Here is a 12,095-nt window from a genome sequence, read left to right as displayed (position 1 = left end):
CGGTACTGGTCTCACCCGGTGCTTGACAGGGACGGCATTTCTTTTGAGCACAATTTTGTGAATAAAACTTTTAATGTGCCCTGGCTCCTCCGAGAAAAGTGTTGGGTAATCGCTCTTGACAACGGATTCGCTCCTCGTATGGACTGATAGAACTTGATCTTCTGTGCTGGGATCCAGTCTGATTTTTAGTTTGTCCTGATCATCCCAGCCCAAAACAGCAGGCCCTTCATGGCTGAAGTAGACTCTGGTGATGGTTTCTCTTCCTTTGAATTCGACTTTGCCGTTGATATACCCTAGCAGTTCGACTGAAGCCCCCCCAAACACCGTGGGCTTGTGTCGTGTGGTGAGTACTTCCACTTTCTCTTTACCCAGCATGTCTTTGTATGTCTGAAGGGGTAAGATGGTGAGGTCCGACCCGGAATCTGCCATGACCCTTGTCTCTCTTCCATCGATTTTGATCACGCAGTGGGGCTTCTCTCTCCTGGCTCGTGTGCTGTTCACCATTATGACTGTGGGTCTACCCTCCTCATCTGAAGAGGATTCCCTTTCCCTTGTGTATTCTGTGGTGAGGCTTGTGACTTTCTTGTTCCTCCATCGACACACTATCGCGAAGTGTCCTATGCGTTTGCAGACGGAGCACTCCTTGTCTCTGGCTGGGCACTCTCTGTCAAATGCCAGGTGTTTGGTGCTGGTGCACCTATGACACTTGAGGGGTTCTTTCTTGCTGTTTCTTGCTTCTCTCCTGTCTGGTGCAAACTTTTCCTTTCTCGGACGGAATCCCACTGCTTGTATTTCGGTGGGAACTTGGGCCCCTGTAAACTCTTTCCTTCTTCCCGCTGTTTCCTCTACTGCTCTGGCAATTTCGGCGGCTTTTTCTAACTGTAGCTCTTTTTCGAGGATGAACTTATCTTGGACTTTCCGACTGTTGGTGTGGACGACTAGCATGTCGCATATGCGGTTTTCCGCATTGGTGCCGAAGTTACACAGGGCTGCTAGTTCCCTTAATTTCGTGACGTAGTCATCGACGGGTTCAGACTGCTCTTGTTTTCGCGTGTAAAACCTTATTCTATGGAGTACTGTGTTCTCTTTGCTGGCGAACCTCTTAATGATTCTTCTAACCGCCTCCTTAAACACATCATCATTGTCGTCATCTACTAGTACCGGGGTAAGGCCCTCGAATATTCTTTGCCCTTCCACTCCTAAGGCATTGAGTAGCATGGCCCTGCGTCTCACCGCTGAAAATCCTGATCCACCCATAGCCTCCACGTACGTCGTGAACAGGGGCTGCCATTGTGGCCAAGGAATGGCAGGCCTACCTGGCGTTTGTAGAAAGGGTGGCGGCGGCGTGGCTCCCTGCATGTTTCTGCGCGGTTTCTCGTGGTGATCCTCGTCGCCAATTTATGTAGTAAATTAATACTGGAAGGAAGACAGGAGCCAGGCAGGGATTTCACCAGGGCTTTATTTTCCTGATAACACTGGAACTGATCTTGTATAAATGACATCCAGAATTACAAAGGCCAACGTGGCCAACTGGGGCTGGGCTGCATTAGAAGAAACGGTGCATCTATAACGTTAAATTAGTCCCGTGCTCGGAGGAGCCGGGAGGACGCAGCTGTCCGTGTCCTCAGCTCGTCCCGTAATGCGCGTGTAGCGCGCGGGGGCGGAGCCGAGGGCGCGAGCGAAATCTCGCAAGAGCGGGGCTCTCGCGACATCTCTACATTGGTCACGTAGAAGGTGATGGAATGGGTGCTACATACAACCCTATCATTTGCATTTGGGTCTGGGCAGCAGGGCAGGCTGGAGGCTGCCTGCAGGGCTGATCCCACGGCACAGCAGCACCGGTGCGCACATTAAGTTGCTTTCAACTTTGCAGGAAGCAACTAATTTTGTTGCACGTTGCAAAGTTGAAAGCAACTTGTTGTGCCTGGGGGCCATCAGAAAAACAGGCGGGCCCCATTGGGCCAATGAAAATGCGGCTGCAGTAGTTGCCGACACAGACCATGCCGCCACGACTCACGTCACACCACGTGACTGACTGAGGATATTTGGGCCTCTGACCCTGCTGCTTGGGCATGATTTTGGCCACCCACGGGCTGCACAGAGAGCGGCTCGGGCCGGCGCACATACACGAGGAGGTAGGTCCACAGCAGCAGCTAGCCAGCAGTGCAGCAGCCAGGCTCAGACCAGCCCAGGGGCCCACACAGACAGACAGCCCAGCAGCCACCTGGCCCCCTACAGCCACCCACAGGCGCCACAGCCTGCCAGTGGAAACAGAGATTCTAGGAGCCTGGCCCTGAGAGCTGATGTAAGAAGTCTTTGAGTATGTATTGTCAAGCCACCCCCAGCTGTGCTGTTGTATTAGTGATCGACCAATTTTAGAGTAGAATAAGCATCCGTTTCGGACTATGTATTTTGCTTTTCGCAAGTTGCAGTAATAGCATGCTTTTTTCTTCTTCTGCCGTTGTCTCTGTTACGATCATCACAAGACATTCCATCTCAGTGTCCTCGATCACTTGACAAAATCCTTGCGCCTAAAAGATTCTGTACAGTGTAGAAATATTTGACCATAGCACATCAAGTGGGCCATTGACTTCATTGTGCCACAATGAATGCTTTGTTGTAATGGGTCTATCTTTCCCATCTCTCTGGCATGCTGTTCAGGATGTTCGTTTGCATACTCTGAGCACTCATTACCTCATACAGTATGCAGAAACAAGTGCTCGGAGCATGGGCTGTCCTGTGAGTGCGCTGCTTTCCCTATTTTGCCAACCTCTGAAACCTGAAAGTAGATGCACGCAGGCTTGACATGTGGCCAACTTTACAACAGACCTGAAGATGAACTTAACTGGTCTGCTGTTAAATCTCAGTTACCAGTTTAATGATATCCACTACAGAATAATCGCTCATTTTACTATAGCCGCTTTGATAGCTCAGTGGGTTGAGCACTCGCTGCTGCAATCTGTGCGAGATCTGCAGTTTGCAGGTTCGAAACCCAGCAAGGCCATCTCAGCCTTTCATCCTTCTGAGGTCGATAAAGGAGTACCAACAAAAGTTGGGTGATATTGTATGCATATTTGTTCTATAAAAAAGAGCGTAAGTGCTATACAATAACATTATCATTTGGCCATGGATGTTTGCTTGCATTCACAGTAATTTGACAATGTGGATCTATACACACAGATATATATGGTGATTCATTCTTGTATGAAATGTATATCACATTGGTGAAATCATATTTTTCATAGTGTACGTAGGAACAATGCTATTTAATGCCACTTCCTGTTTTGTCAGAGGGTGAAAGGTCAAGTTTCATCGCTTCCCAGGATGTTACTTTCAGGTGAGGTAAAATGACATTACATCAGAGGTCAAGGGCCATGAGGCGAGGGTTGGGACACTTTTTCTTGGGTGTCCGGGCCCATTTCTTGTCCCAGTCCAACCCTGAGGCGCCAAATGCTTCAACAGCCAGTCATTAAGGGTCTTGGGTCAAAAAAGCTTGCAAGCCTCGCACTGAGTTTCCTGGTGATACCAAGACAATGGCTGCAGGAAGGGCAAAACTTAAACAGAGTTTTCTCCATGATGTACCCTGAAAGACAGCGAGACAAGAAGGTGAAGGGATAAAGTGAATGGAGACAATTCTCCAAGTATGAATAGAATATGTAATTCCACCTACTGTGTAGGCTGAAGGAATGCCATCGAGAAGGATCGTCTGGACAGCTGACTGGCTCTTCATTGAGCCCTCTCGGATTAGTCGATATTGAAAGTAGCGATAAAGTGCTATAGAAAGAACAAATGTAGCCCAAATGACTAATAGTCACTATAACGAGGAACTCTGAAGTTCGACCAACACTGAAAGGACCATGGGTACAATGCACCTAAAAGCAGGGATAGTATTACAGACATGGCCGGTCAACGTCACTTTTCGATTTCGAAAATAAATCATGCAATACTCTGCATCAACCACTAGATGTTGGCTTATGCACTGCATGTGATTCTAAACAGATCCACAAGCCTCAGAAATAAATACATACATACATAAATACATACATACATACACCATTTAATAATGGAGAACAAGTGGTCCTTTTTAATGTGTTAAAATAGTGACATGTATTCCCCATGTCTGCCCATATGAGCCATGCTTAGGTTGGCATGTGGTCTGAGCTGCAGACCAGGGCTTGTTCCTAAATACAGAGTGCGATGAAAACACTCCTGTTCAGTGAAATGCAAAATTTGCTTTTGCATATTGCAATATTAATGTACAGTACAATATCTTTTTTTCCAATAGCCCGGGTTGCATGCCAACGGCCTTGAGCCAAGTACATTGCACTCTTATTGTGTAAACCTGAAACAATTGATCCAATAGCATGATTTTTGTATTAGGTTTTAAATATTTGTTGTATTATGTCAAAAGTTGAAATTAATTTGTAATAAATGTTTAACTTTTTTGTATGTTCATGCTATGGGTTAATTTTTTTAAGGACTTCGCATTTGTTTTTGAGAGGAATCAGACACCACCATTTTTGTCTATTTTGTTCTCTTTTCACTTCCTTATATAAGCATACACTGGTGGTCCCAGACAGTAGAGAACAGTGACCCTGGTGTTGGGGTTGCTCTGTGGAGCAGTTACCCAAGTTATAATATTGTGGTTCGCAAAATACAAAACATAGATAACAGCAAACATTGCGAACTACAAAATGCAGTCTTTGCTGTAGTTTTATTATGCAGTTTTACGCAGGATTCAGTAGTTCGCTGACAAATTTGTTGGAGCAATTCCTAGTGCTGAATGACATTTCCTTGGCCAATATTTACACAAGAAGGGTGCTATCAGCTAAAACATATTTGTTGGCACAATTCCTAGTAGCGGATGACGCTTGTATCCTCAATATTTTGTTTAGAAACAATTTCAGTGCTGGACGAACTTTGGGGATTGTAGGCGTGGAATCGAGATGGCCTGAAGAGTATATAACAAAATAAGCTCAGTCCCTGCACACAGCTGTTCGGGGTGCTGGAGCTGGCAGGAAGACGGGCAGAAGCATACAGCTGGTGGAGGCGGGGGGGAAGCATGGAGGTTTTGAGTTGGGAGGGGCCAACTCCCTCTTTTCTTTTACTGGATCTGAATGCCTTCCAGCTGGCTTCTGGCTGTTTTGAAGCATTTCGAGTCCCTAAAGGACTCTGCCTATGGATCCTTGAGCAGAATATGGTTTCTGTTTGAGCTGCTTGGGGAACAATTCTGTTTTTACTCCCAAGGCAAATCAGCTCACCACCTAAAGAGCAAATACCTTATTTTGAATTGGCTATATGCTGCCACCAATGATATGATATGAAATTTATAACACGCCTATACACAAGTGTTTCAAGGTGCGACAAGGGAAGAGTGGGGGAACAGAGGAAAGACAGAGACAACGATCTAACTAGGTCAGGTCTCATTCAGATCACGCAAGGGAAGGGGGAGAGGGAAAGTGCAGGGGGGGTGGGAGTGCAGTATATGGGACAATAAATAACGAGATAAATAAAAGAAGGGCCAGCTGGTGGCAAGTGCCGGGTGAGTGCAGACATAAGTGCTGGTGAGGGGACTCTAGGGATACAGAAAACAGTCCCCAGGTGCAGGGATTGCCAGGGAGGTGGTGCAGGCATGCAACTGGCAGGGCTTGGGCCCCAAGATCAGATGGGTGGCCAGGTAACCCTTCAGTATCAATATCAGCAGGACTTCAGCAGGGGGGGGGAGAGGGGCAGGATCGGACAAGAAATAGGCCAGGTCACCCCAAAAAAAGTGGCCCACGACCCTTGACCTCTGATGACATCACCAGAAGTGATGTAATTTTACCCCATCCGAAAGGGACATCCCTGGAAGCGATGAAGCAACTTTCACCCCTTGACAAAACAGGAAGTGTCATCAAATAGCATTGTTCCTAAGTACACTAAATTACTGTGAATCCAAGCAGACGTCCAAGGCCAAATGATAATCTGTTATTGTATAGCACTTACACTTCAGCTCTTTTTTTATAGAACAAATATGCATACAATATCACCCAACCTGTGTTGGTACTCATTTATCGACCTAAGAAGGAGGAAAGGCTTTTTGAAGAAAAAAATAATTGAACATTTTTTTCTTCTATTTCTTTTTTTTCCAAACCGGCCCAGGCATGGCCAGAAATTGGCCCCCACTCACCAGCAAACAGGGGGGTTTTAAGGTGCTTCCGGAACCTTAGATGGTTCTCCTCAAGTTTCAGGGAGGCTGTTCCAGAGGGAGGCCCCAGCCGAAGAGAAATCTACCATCAACTCGTTGCTTGGAGAAGCGACTGACCCTGAGGGAGTTGGAGGCGGATGAGCTTAGAGCTCGAGAGGGAAGATATTTAGGAAGAGAGAGAGTTGAAGGTATTGAGGCCTTACTGTTGCAATAGTCCAGCCTAGAGAGAACCAGAGCTCTGGAGACAGTGTGCTTCTGGACGAAGCAGAGGAAGGCAAGAATACCTCTGAGGAGGTATGTGAGGTAGTGTGACTTCTTAGAGACGTCAGAGATGTGAGGAGAGAAGGAGAGTGTGGAGTCAAAGATGACCCCGAGGTTTTTAGCCTTGCAGGTGGAAGCAGGAAGAGGGCTAAGAGAGGCCGGCCAGAGAGCTATAGGAAAGGAGGCAGTGGGTGTGCCAATGAGGAGAATCTCAGTCCTACTAGCATTAAGGCAGAGGTCATTGGCGGCACACCACTCCTGGATAACAGACAGGCAGTCCGAGATCAGGGATGGAGAAGAGGTGGCCGAAGGCAGCCTGAAGATGAGCTGAGTGTCATCCGCATAGCACTGAAAGTTGGGGCAGAGAGCGGCAATGCGGTGGGCAAGGAGTGCCAGGTATTGGTTGAACAGCCAGGGAGAGAGGTTAGACCCCTGGGGACACCACAGGTAGAGAAAAAGATAGCAGAGAGGAAGGATCCAAGTTGGACCTGGGAGGGTCGGTCAGAGAGGAAAGAAGTCAGCCATGCCACTTGGACATTTAATTCTTTTTTGACACCATTTGTCCTATTTATGAAACTATTTTAATGAAGAGCATGGTGCATGAATAGGTGGCTTTTTAATAATTTTGGAATTTTTCAATTTTTTTTTTCTTGAATTGTGGATTTTTCCAAGCATCTAATCCTATCCAGCCCTCATCTCTCTATCCTCTACAGTTAGTATGAGGTGTTTTGTTTTGCCCTTCATTTGATACCACATTGAGAAAGGTATTTAGGTATTGATTGAAGTAGATGCTTCTATGAGATTGCTCATCATGATTTGGTAAGGCAGGTGCTAGATTGCCTAGCATAATTTGTGAGGTTACACATCACAACCGGGCAAGGCAGGTAGTTTTTTTTTTTCAAAATAACATTTTATTCAAGTATTAATCAATCAGTGACAACAAGCAAGAAACAAATTAAACAGTAGACATCGGAGTTAGCGCATGATTGTGGTAAAATAGTTCATTACAGTGGAAGGAATAGATAATAGGAGAGGGAATTTAGTATGCAACTCATTCATAGCAGTGTTTGGGCGGGAAAATGGCAAGAGGGGGAAATGTCTTAATACTGGACTAGTCCGCGTCCATGCGAAGTTCAGTTCAGCCAGCGGACGCTAGGCGGCTTTAGTGTAAGGGCCGGGTAACGGTCTGCGTAGTCCATGAATGGGGCCCAAGTTTTCTGGAAGGGAATGAGGTTGCCCAGGCGAATTGCAGGGATTGTTTCTGCAGTAACAACGTCCCAACACTTGGCCCACCAGAGCTGGATAGAGGGGCCCTCGTGGTGCTTCCAGAGACGAGCAAGGGCAATTTTGGCCGCCAATAATAGATGAGTGCAAAGGCGAGCAGCGTTTCCTGACATCGGCACATCCGCAACCCCCGGGTCACCCAGCAAAATTATTCCGGGGTCCCACGGGATGTTCAGGCCGGTTATTGCTCGGATATGCGTCAGGACCCCCTTCCAATAGTGCGCCGCCTTAGGGTAGTCCCATAGTAGGTGGAAAAGCGAGCCCTCTTGCGTGCACCCCCTCCAACAGTTCGGTGAGGGCCTCGCGCCCGCTTTATGCAGTTGGGTTGGTGTAATATAGTACCTGAAGCATACTTTATATCCCCCTTCCCTATTGGCAACACATTGGGTACTTTTATGGAGTCTAGACCAAATTTTGTCCCAAACATCAGGCTCCAGTGAGCAGCCCAAGTCCCTCTCCCAGTTCAGCATGTACCTTCCCTTCGCTTCAGGGTTAGCTTTTTCTAGGAGTTTGTAGAGGGTGGAAATCTTACCTTTTGGAGGGGATTCTGTCAGTGATAGTTCGAGGGGGGTTAGGTCCCTGGAGCCACGTTCTCTGACGGAGCGTTGTGAGATCCAGTGCCGGATCTGAGTATATCGGAATCGTTCCTCCTCGGTGATATTGAACTTCACCTTGCAGTCCTCAAAGGTAAGCGGCTGGCCTTCCTTTAAAAAAGTCTGGGATTTTGTGGAGGCCGCCCTCTTGCCATTTGGTGAAGCTACGGCTGCAAAGGCCAGGGGAGAAGCCCGGGTTACTCCAGATAGGGGTTAGTGGGCCCAGTGAGGTCTTGATTCCCCATTTTCTGTTTGCAGCTTTGCAACTGTTCACTGTGTTACAAGTTGTTGGAAGCAGAGACATTGCTGGTAGGGTTTTCTGAGATTGGATGTGAGGCAAGTCAGAAAGGGGGGATTTACACCATGCTTCCTCCAGTTGCAACCAGGCTGGGCGATCTACTGAGTGGGTCCGGATGTAAGCGTGCACGAGTTGAGCTGCGCGCCGATATCTAGGGATATCAGGGACCCCCAGGCCGCCAAGTTGTCGGCTGCGGATCATGATTTTCCTGGCAATGCGAGGTCTTCCCCCCCCCAGATAAATTTCATGATATCCCGTTGTAGAGAGGCAAGATCCGCTTCCGGAATATGAGTTGGGAGCGCGTGGCAATGGTACAGCACTCTGGGGAGTAAGTTCATTTTTACTGCGGCGGCCCGGCCCAGCCACGAGATTTCTTGTTTGTCCCACCGTTTCAGATCTGCACGTAGTGATTTAAACAGCTGAGGGAAGTTGTGTTTGTAGATTAGTAGGCCGGATTTGGGGATCTGGACGCCCAGGTATTCCAGCGAGGTGTTGGCCCATGGGATTGGAAACTCAGAACATAAGGCGCTTCCCTGGCACCTCGGGAGGTTGATCGGAAGGACAGAGGACTTGTCATTGTTCAATCGAACCCAAAGCATGTTCCAAACGCTTCTAATTCATCGAGTAAGGGCTGTAGCGAGCTGGCTGGGTCAGTGATGGTGAAAAGTACATCATCGGCGTAGAGCGCAACCTTGTGTTCAGTCCCGCCCACCATGACCCCCTTAATGTTAGGATTGAGGCGGATTCTTGCTGCGAATGGCTCCATCGAGAGGGCAAACACCAAGGGAGATAGCGGGCAACCCTGACGAGTCCCCCTGGACATAGGGATGCTTATCGATTTCCTCCCATTGACTCGGAGTTGCGTTGATGGGTGTGCATAGCATGCCATTAACCAGGTTATAAAGTTGTGGCCTAGGCCCATATGGGAGAGGGTGTACCGGAGGAAGTCCCAGTTCACTAGATCAAACGCCTTATGTGCGTCGAGAGAGATTACCAGGAGCGGAGTTTTCATCCTGTTCGCGGACTCGATGATATTGAGTGCGCGCCTGATGTTATCATGTGTTCCTCTGCCCGGGATAAAGCTCGTCTGGTCTTTGTGAATTTGCTCGGGAAGAATCCTAGCCAGTCTGGCCCCAAGGACCTTTGAGTAGATTTTCCCATCCGTATTCATTAGGGCGATTGGCCTATAAGAGGCCGCTTGCTCAGGGTCCTTTCCCGGCTTCTGCAGTAAGATGGTGGTTGATTCGGCCATAGTGTGTGTTACCGTTTTGGTAGATAGAAATTAGTTGAATAGCAATGCTAGTTGTGGGGTCAGAATGTGAGCAAATGATTTGTAAAACTTGGGCGTTAGCCCATCAGGGCCTGGGGCGGTGTTCTTAAGCGATTTAATGGCATCTAGAATTTCCTCTGCGGAGATCGGGGCTTCCAGGGAGCTCAGGGAGGAAGAGACCGTGGGGGTGTGAAAGGATTTCAAATAACGCTGCTGTTGGACTCTAAGCTCTTGAGATGTGGGTGGACCTTGCATGACCGCTTTATGGTGGTCCAGCAGGATTTCAACGTCTGAGGTGGCAAATTTACTTATCCCATCAGACCCCCTTAAGACTAGTGATGTTGTTTCTAGTGTGAGTTTTTCGTAATTTGTATGCTAACAGCCGGTTCGCCTTATTGCTTTTGTGATAATAAAATTGTTTTGTGAATGCCAGCACTTTCGCAGTGCGGTCGGCCAAGTGCATCTCCAAAGCCCTCCTCGCCTTTTTTAGTTCCCTGTCTGCCTTTCTGGAGTATTGAGTTTTTAGATCTTTTTCTAGGGAGGAAAGTTTGGACTCTAAGGATTGTGTGAGGAGTTTGGAGACTCGAAATTGTTCAGAGGCAGCACTAATAAATACCCCTCTTATAACCGGTTTCATGGTCTCCCATAACAGCTCGATTGGGGTTTCGGGGTTCTGGTTTTCTTTAAAGTAGTTGACCAATGAGTCTTCTGCCTCGTCCCTGATCACCTGATCCAGTAACAAGGAGTCGTTGAGCTTCCAGAATCTAGGAGGGGGGTACGGGCCTCCCGAGATAGAGAGGTTTGCTGAGACTGGTGCATGGTCAGACACCGTCCTTGTATGGATTTCGATGTTGCTAAAGCAAGGGAATAAGATACTGGAAGCCAGTAACACATCGATTCGGGAATGGCCACCGTGGGCGTTTGAAAAGAATGTGTAGTTAGGTGTGTCAGGATTGGCTACCCTTCATAAGTCAACCGTGCTAGATTCCCTGAGAAATCTAGCAAATGCCAGGGCTCGGGAGAAGTCAGGGTTGGATGGGGGTAGGGACTTGTCCTTTATGGGGTCAGGAACTAAGTTAAAGTCTCCTCCGACTAGGAGATGTCCTGAGGTAAAAGTTAGGAGTGGGGGGGGGGGGGGGGGGAAGGGAGTAGCTCAGCTATGAATTTGTCCTGATTTGCATTCAGGGCATAGATCCCAGCGATTGTGATTGGTTGGTCTGCAATATGACCCCGGATGAGAAGGTATCTGCCCGATGGGTCTTTAACCGTGGGGTTGGAAAAAGGGAATTTGTAACTTAAAAGAACCGCCACCCCTCGCTTCTTCTCCCCATCAGAGGCGAAAAAGCCCTGTTTGAAGCGCTTGAATTTGATTTGTTGTTCGTCGGCTGGCAGGAGATGAGTCTCCTGGAGAATTACTATATCTCCGTTTAGAGGTGCCAGCCTGTGCTCCACCGATTTGCGCTTCCTGGGGGAAATTGAGACCTTGGACATTCCAGGTCAGGATGCGGACCTCTCTAGCGTTATTAGGGTCTATTACTACTGGGTGCATAGCATGAATTGTGCAGGCGAGCTATGCAAGGGCTGTGGGACCTTCTCGAGTGAGCGTGGTATTGTGCTGCAAATACTGATGTCTACTAATAAAACTATAACCATTAACTGGGGATTTTGGGGAGTTCTTTAAACCCAAAACTGCCCCCACCCTACCCGGTAACTGCGGGAATGAGACCATAAAGCTCATTCGTGGGGTTACTGGCAGGCCCCGCCGCCGGGAGTTGCATCCCACTAAGTGAACAGAGAAGCCACCCGGGTCATGGAATAAAGGATCCAGGGGCTGTGTAGAGCATATGGGCCTGGGGGAGTGTTCTAGAATGCGCGCCTATTGCTGTCCCCCTGGGTATTGGATGTTATCGCAATCTCCCGCGTAGGATATGGGGAATCTGTATAGCTGGTGAAAATCGGGGGTTGCGGGGGATCACCAAGAGAAGAAAGACTTTAGCCTGGAGAGTCGGCAACCGAAGGACGAGCAGGGACCTCCAATCAGTCCAGGTTATGTTGCTTCCGGGGGCCCCGGGGCCTGTGTCGCCCACCAGCCCGGGACCAGCGGTTGGATATAGGCGAGCCGGGCTGGGATTGAGAACCGGTAGCATGATCCGAGTCCTCATCTGCGGGTTTTGTTCCTAGGAATCGGCTTGCCTCCTTGAG

This window comes from Ambystoma mexicanum, chromosome 1p, assembly GCF_040938575.1.
Source record: "Ambystoma mexicanum isolate Mex_15411 chromosome 1p, UKY_AmexF1_1, whole genome shotgun sequence".
Classification (NCBI taxonomy): Eukaryota; Metazoa; Chordata; class Amphibia; order Caudata; family Ambystomatidae; genus Ambystoma; species Ambystoma mexicanum.
This window is presented reverse-complemented; position numbering follows the sequence as displayed.